At 42.0% G+C, this 7,688-nt stretch overlaps 1 long non-coding RNA gene across 1 annotated transcript; it reads right to left on the reverse strand.

The window, feature by feature from the left end:
* Nucleotides 1-241: 241 nt before the first annotated feature.
* Nucleotides 242-3,233, reverse strand: LOC130715120 (uncharacterized). Its single transcript, XR_009011555.1, has 3 exons — nt 3,145-3,233; nt 2,395-2,466; nt 242-717 (listed from the first exon to the last, which is right to left on the reverse strand). It is a non-coding gene; the product is annotated as an uncharacterized LOC130715120 (long non-coding RNA).
* Nucleotides 3,234-7,688: the final 4,455 nt, after the last annotated feature.

The following is a 7,688-nucleotide window of genomic DNA, read 5'->3' on the forward strand; positions in this document are numbered from 1 at the left end:
CCACTACCTGTAAAACCAAATACCTTACGCGCAAGAGCTTTGCATTCTCATCAATACCAAAAACTGTGTCCAAATCCCAGTAGCCGCGCACCCAGACCTGTTCCCCCGAAAAGCCTACCTGTAACACCCCGATTTCCAGGTGTCACTTTAGTAACCAAAAATAATCTTTACGCGGAAAACAGGTAATTTTTTTTCGTTTTCTTTCCTTTAAATCAAAACGATAAGGAAGTAAAGACAAAACCCAACTACTCAACTAACCGATATACAACAAATATAAACATGTACAGCCTCAGCTGCACTTCCACGTCCCACACACTCACAGTGACTCCAAAGCAGTGTGCCCGTAGGCAAATATATACAGACCCAGAAGTGTAAGTGAGAAAATTATGATTACAAACCACTAGGAGAAAGTCGGCCTCAATATGGCCTAAGCAAAGACCCCTATGGTCCAACTGACTCACTGTGATCCCTCAGTAAGAGAACCACACGAAAAGTCATGCGTCGGGAACCTACCCTGTCCCAAAAGCAAAACGAATCAGAGCTATTACAGTAACAACCAACTCCAAAAGACTCTAACCACCCATACCCCACACTACTATCATCGACCCTCCCTCGATCAGGCATGATGTCCGGGTCCTCGTCGAAAGCTTCAGTAATAGTCGTTCCGCTCCGGGTCTTTCCCGCACAACGAATCATCACGAACCGGCTGACAGACGCCTGGCAGCAGGCCGACCGCCCAAACACAAACATACAAACAAAGCCAAGGCGCTAGGGTCAACTTACAGAATACAATAGATATACAATCAACTTGTGATAAAGGGGATATATACATATGTTGTATATATATACATATAAGTTATGTATTGCCTACTCTAAGGTATATACATAGCATGTTCTCGAATCTCCTACACAGTTCAATCATTAATACCTAACGATGTTCATCAACATCAAATCATCATAATCTCAACATATGAAGTTAGGTGATAAGGTTAGTCAAACAATGTATCGTCCTCCCAACACACACGTATCCAACTAAACCAATGTTCCCTGTCGTTGCCCTAGGGTAAACGACGATGAAATCTCACGCTTCCATGAAGTCTCACGCTTCAATGGGGTCTTACGCTTTCACGAAGTCTCACGCTTCAGTGAAATCTCACACATTCACGAAGTCTCACGCTTCAGTGAAGTTTCGCGCCTTCACGAAGTCTCACGCTTCAGTGAAGTTGCACGCCTCCGCAAAGTCTCCCGCTTCAGCGAAGGTTCCCGTCTCCACGAGGTCTCCCGCCTCAGTGAAGTTTCTGCTTTCACGAAGTCTCACGCCTCAGTGAAGCTTACTCACTTTCACGAAGTCTCACGCTTCAGTGAAGTTCCATGCTTTCACGAAGTCTCACGCCTTAGTGAAGCTTCCCGTTCTTCACTATGGATGGACCATTCCCGTTATCCATCCTGGATGAACCATTCCCGTTATTCATCCGTGGTGAACCATTCCCGTTATTCACCATATGATGAACCATTCCCGTTATTCATCATTTATGCAAGGTGAACCATTCCCGTTATTCACCCGATTGATGCAATATGGTTAGCCAAACAACGAATCGCCCTTACCACGAAAGTGTGTAGCTCACAACCCAATCTCAACAAACCCATGAGTTAGTGTCGGTCAATACAACACAACTCGGAGTAAGTGTCGGTCAATACAACACAACTCCATCCACAGAATACACAAGGGTCTAGTGTCGGTCAATACAACACCGCCCAAACAACAAGAGCACTAGGTGTCGGTCAATACAACACGGCTCCACAACACTCCCCAAGAGTACTAAAGTACTCGGTGACTTCAATCATCACCATAGCTCACCTTAGTGGCTTTCCCCAATTCCGATAACTCTCCAAACCCACAACAAAGGTCGACTTTTCCCCGTCTTTCGTAAATGTTTTCCCCTTTAGTTCTCCTATAACTATTCATTTAGTAAAAACGTTTCGAATTGAATTAGTCAGGTTATGAGTTTATTTCTCAAAGTCTAAGTCTCCCAAAGTCTCTAGTTTACAAAATTCTATTCATTCTAGGATTTCCGAAAACCAACCACCCAAAAGAAGTTTCCCGGGGAAAGTCTAAGTATTCAAACGAATCCCAACAAATGGCGAAGCCTCAAACCCCTCGTTTGGACTTGCCTAGGGTTGTTCATCCAACCCGAAATGTCAAAGATCACCAGATCAATGAATCTCCACTCCGAAGTTGCGTCAAAACGCACAATCCAACAAAAGCACAACATCACAAGTTATGGAAAAGCATCATAACATCAGCTCATCATCAAAAACAACATCAGATAAAGCATAAGTCGAATTTATCGACGCCTATCATGCAGTCGTAGCTAATATGTAAGTTGCCCTAACCTCGAGCTGTTCCAGCTTCGCAAACAAAGTTCTCCTCAAACAATTGCTCTGAGTATTCCAAAGTTCCTTCAACTGAACCTCGGAGGAAAACAAAGCAGAAACCAAACAAAATCGATTAGTTCGATCGCAAAACAATACATAAACGATAGACAAAGCATTAAAGCTTCAGAATACGACAATCGGGTACGAAAGGACAAGTTTTCGAAAACGAAAAACTCCCCCCTAAAGGTAATAACCCACGGCCTCAAAGGAAAAAGGGCTTCGACTCTTTTTCTTCGATCAAATCAATTCACAAGGTAGTTTTAGGGTAAAACTAAGGCAAAGAAACTGTCAGAACAATTTTCGGACAATCGGGCCGAAATACGACTATCCAGGGGCATTTTGGTCCAAAATAAAGGCTCAAAACTTCAAAGTTATCAGTTCTGAAAACAAATTTGACAGCAATGATCCTCATGACATCCGTGACAACAAATCCTAAAGGCACGAAGTCAGATTATAGCTTTACGACAATAAAGTTTCAAAATGTGAGACAAAAAGAGTTTTGAGTCAATTTTTCAGATCCTGGACAACTGAATCGCAATCAGAGTTTACTGACAGAGGTTTTAGACTCAGGGGAACATAAGGAACATAACCCAAGCGAGAAATCAGAGAAATCGGACAATTTTAGAAAAAGCTCAAAACTTAGAGCACAGAAACGACTTCAGAAACGCAACAGAAACAACAATCAGAGGTAGGAATCGTGTTAGTTACCTTGATACCTAGAAGTAGGGACGAACTGCACGAAGATTGGTCAAGTTTTCGCGGAAATCCCCTCCCCCCTTGCTCTCCACGAAATCAGCCACAAATGGAGGAAAATGGAAGATATTTTGCTTTTTCGCCTATTTATAGGCGGGCGAAATCGCGGGAAAATGAAAATTTCGCGATTCCGATTTTTGCAGCACGTTCACCGAGGAATTCTAAGAGAGATTCTAGCGTCAGAATTCCAGAACTCAAAACAAATATCTATGATATGGGAAAAACGATATCGAAAATCTCAAAAGCGGTGTAAGTTAAATCTGTCCCGAAAAACTACTTTTTGCTGTGATCGCCGGACGACAAAACTTCCTTCTGAAGAAAGATTGGAAACGTCGAAAAAAATCTGGCAACGCGGACGGAATCTTCGTTAGAAGTCCCGAATAGAAAAAGTCTTCATCCATTGCTCGAAAATAGGGTTTCGAAGCAAAGAAATTAGCGTCGGCGGACATCCGAAAAGTGAAACCTATCGTGCGTACAGTCCAGAGTTCCGAAATGAAACGCTGGTCGATGGAAAAATAAAGAGAATCTTTAAATTTTCCGAGAGTTCGAAATCTCACTCAAAACGTTGCTTTAAGAGCGAAATAGCCTATTCTGGACACGCTCGCCCTAAGGCAGATGTGCAGACGACTCGTACTAACTCCGAAAGCAACTACGCAACATTCCTCAAGTAATTCCTGAACTTTCTTCTTCATTAATCTTTCTCAAATATCCAACTCCTGTCACACTTACACTGATTCCACGCGTGAGTCGGAAATTAACTTGTTCCGAAAATCCGGGTCTTACAATACTCCCCTCCAAAAAGAAAGTTTCGTCCTCGAAACTCAGAGTTCTGAGAAAATTCCGGAATACAGTTCCTTGATCTGGTCTTCCAATTCCCATGTAGCATTGCCCGTGTCATTGTTCCTCATAACCTTTACTTAAGCAAGCTGTTTTCCCCTTAACTGTTTCACTCTTCTATCCCCACTGCTAACTGTCGGTGTCTCAAAAGACAAACCATCATTCAACTTCATGTCGTCTGGCTCGATCACTTGCGTCGGATCTCTGCTTGAAATGATACCGGTTGGCACTCCGTGCAGTCGCTCAATCTTAGCCACTTGTTTTTTTTTTTTTTTTTCACTGTCGGTCATCCGAAATCCTTCTTAAACTCGGTGCCTCTCTGTCATCTCAAAGTAGATACTCAACTTGTCCTCGTGATCTTCAACTACAGTCCAAAACTCCACTTGTTCGTTCGATAACTCCTAGACGAATCCTCCCCCTTCAACATCAATTTATCAACAACTTATAAGATAATCCTCCTCTTAATATCTAACAATCCGTTTTTACCGTCTTCTTCCTCGAAACTTCCCTCACTCAAACCTATTTACACTCACTGAAATCCCTAACCCTTCGCACAAATCGAGACTTATCCTCTAGAAGATTAAATCATAACTATACCTCAAGGGACTTAACTAGCCATTTTATCATCCGATCCTTCAACATTCTGAGATTTAACTGTTATCGTAGCCGCTAACACCACTAAATCTCTTATGTGTACATGAATCTCAGCTCACTAGGTCAACATTAGCCCTAGGATTCTCATTCAACTTTAGTAAAATTCACTTGTTATCCGTAATATTCATCATCAAAATCCATAACAAAGTCCCATTGACTCTTAAACTCTACGAAACTCGTCAAAATATAACAACCTCAGGTATTCATCTTAATACTAACACCTTCCTTTTTGTCACTTAATCACCATCTCGCCAATCAACTTCTTAATCTCTCAATCAAATTCTGACAAACTTCGAGTCCTACACACCTTAGACAGACATTCATAGATTTAAAACCTAAATCTTCACCAAGTTTGGTCCTCTAATGACCTTTAATCCTTCAATACTTCTTAAATGGATATCCGTTTCTTAAAAACTATAACTCCTTCACTTACCCAAACGACCTGACCAGTGTCGTCATGCTTTCACATTCACAACTTATTATGCCAACATCATTCAAATCTTATCACATGGTCATTATGTCCGCAACCTCATAATCAACATCAGTCGATCACCAACTTATAACCAACCTTAACACTCTACACAACCCAGAATTCCTTTACTTCAAGATCACTCTTATATTATACATCAATGGTCTTAACCCGAAACTCACCTTCAGGTCTTCAATCTTCTAAGATTCAACTCCTATTGTCACACCTACAACCATAAGATCTCCTATTCGTACGCGATTCTTGGCTCTCAAGATTCAATCTTAACCCTAAGATTTCAATCCAACTTAGTATATCTCACTTAGTAATCTCAGCATATTTCTTTGGAATCCATATCAACAACCTCAAGTATTCAACTTATGCTAAAACTTTCTTTCTCCAACTTAATCATTAATTCAACACTTTTCAAGCGAAAATTCATCTCTTAAGACTATAATGTCTCCACATATTAATCCAACGCTTAGCAAAACTTATTCCTCGAACTCGACTATAACAATCTAGTTCAGAGTTAATTCTTCTCAATCTCGCTACCATCAAGGTATCATCTAAAACATGATTAAATCCAACTTATTTAGTCTCTAACAACTCCCCTCAGCAATCACATAACCTATGACTTCATAACTTCAGAGAAACTACTTAATACTTTTCCGGCATTAAACCTCTTGACTTAGTCTACCTCTACTTGGAGTAATCACACGAACTAACCAATCAATGTCTATACGACACTCATCGAATTCCAAAGATTCAAATCTTAATCTTTCACAATCAAATGCTTAACACGAACTTTCCTCCCAAATCCGACTAATCCTCAATCAATTCAAATTCATCTTACCCGTCCTTCTATCAAAGTCCATAACCAGCTGTGATTCCGAATATCACCCCCTCAATATTAGGTTGATCAGGCCTAATACATCGAAGGTGGAAATTTAGAAAAACCCACTGGAACAGTCAATGAGTTCCTATCCTCCAGTCGTCACAAATATCCTGATACTAAATCCTTTAATGATCCCGCTACGGAACTACACACCCTCAACATGACACGTATACTACCCATACGGAATCTCCCTAAGATTCGTTCTTCAGCTACTAGCTTCCTCATAATCGCATCGGTGGAAGGCTACTTTCTAGACTTAGTGTGCTATTCCCAACCTCGTGTAACTTCTATAGTTAAATCACGAGCAACCTCGAATAAGGTCCTACATCGTTCCCACGTTCTTCCTCGTTCAACTCCTCAGCTCTTGCCCTCCTTGGCATGAATCCTTTCCTCTGGAGCAAGTTGTTTTCCTTTCCCAACATTCCCTGATGATTCGCCCTTGAGTGCCTTACAATCTCTGGAGAAATGTCCCGGTTGGTTGCAATTAAAGCGTAGTTTTCCCTTGATCTTGCACTTACTAGCATAGTGCCCTACTTCCCTGCACCTGTAACACGTCACTGCTCTTCCCGAAGTCTTGTTTCCTGTCCCTTCGGTAGCATCATTCCCTTTCATCTTACTATCAGACGTTTCCTCCTGGGGTGTCTTGCAGTTCACAGCTAGATGCCCCTCTCGGTTACATTTGAAGCATCTCCGTCCAGTCACTGAGCACTTGTTAGCAAAATGCCCAAACTTTCCACAACGAGTACATGTCACACCTTTGTCACCAACTGGCTCCCCTCCAGTATCAGCAGTCGTTGGTCTGTAGACTCTTGAGATAAGATCTCTTCCCTTGAAACGCTGATACGGTCCCCACTGATGGTAGCTCTCCCTTCTGTTGTAGCCTTGAGATCCTGACCTTATTGGTCCCCCAGCTCCTGTTCGGTTCATTCCTCTTTGTTGATACATCGCCGTCGCCATCAGTCGTTGGTGATGCTCACGTGCAGCCTCTACAGCTCGCATATAAGCGTCTTCCGCAGCCTGGTTCATCATTGCCTCGATCAGTGTAGCTATTGCCCCCGCCATCCGGTTAAGGTCCACCATCCTATATCTCATCAAACGTCCGATTAGTACTAGCCATACGGTAGCACTAGACAAACCACTCAATCCGATTAAGTAGTAACGCAAACAATTAGAGCGAAAATCGCTCTGCAGACAATCAATTTTCACTCTTTGCAGAGTCACACAACCTAGCACAGAAGACCTATTCCCCAAAGACTCCCAAAAGACTCGACTAAGCTCTGATACCACAATGTAACACCCCGATTCCAGGTGTCACTTTAGTAACCAAAAATAATCTTTACGCGGAAACAGGTAATTTTTTTTCGTTTTCTTTCCTTTAAATCAAAACGATAAGGAAGTAAAGACAAAACCCAACTACTCAACTAACCGATATACAACAAATATAAACATGTACACCTCAGCTGCACTTCCACGTCCCACACACTCACAGTGACTCCAAAGCAGTGTACCCGTAGGCAAATATATACAGACCCAGAAGTGTAAGTGAGAAATTATGATTACAAACCACTAGGAGAAAGTCGGCCTCAATATGGCCTAAGCAAAGACCCCTATGGTCCAACTGACTCACTGTGATCCCTCAGTAAAGAG

Source organism: Lotus japonicus, chromosome 4, assembly GCF_012489685.1.
Source record: "Lotus japonicus ecotype B-129 chromosome 4, LjGifu_v1.2".
In the NCBI taxonomy this organism is placed as follows: domain Eukaryota; kingdom Viridiplantae; phylum Streptophyta; class Magnoliopsida; order Fabales; family Fabaceae; genus Lotus; species Lotus japonicus.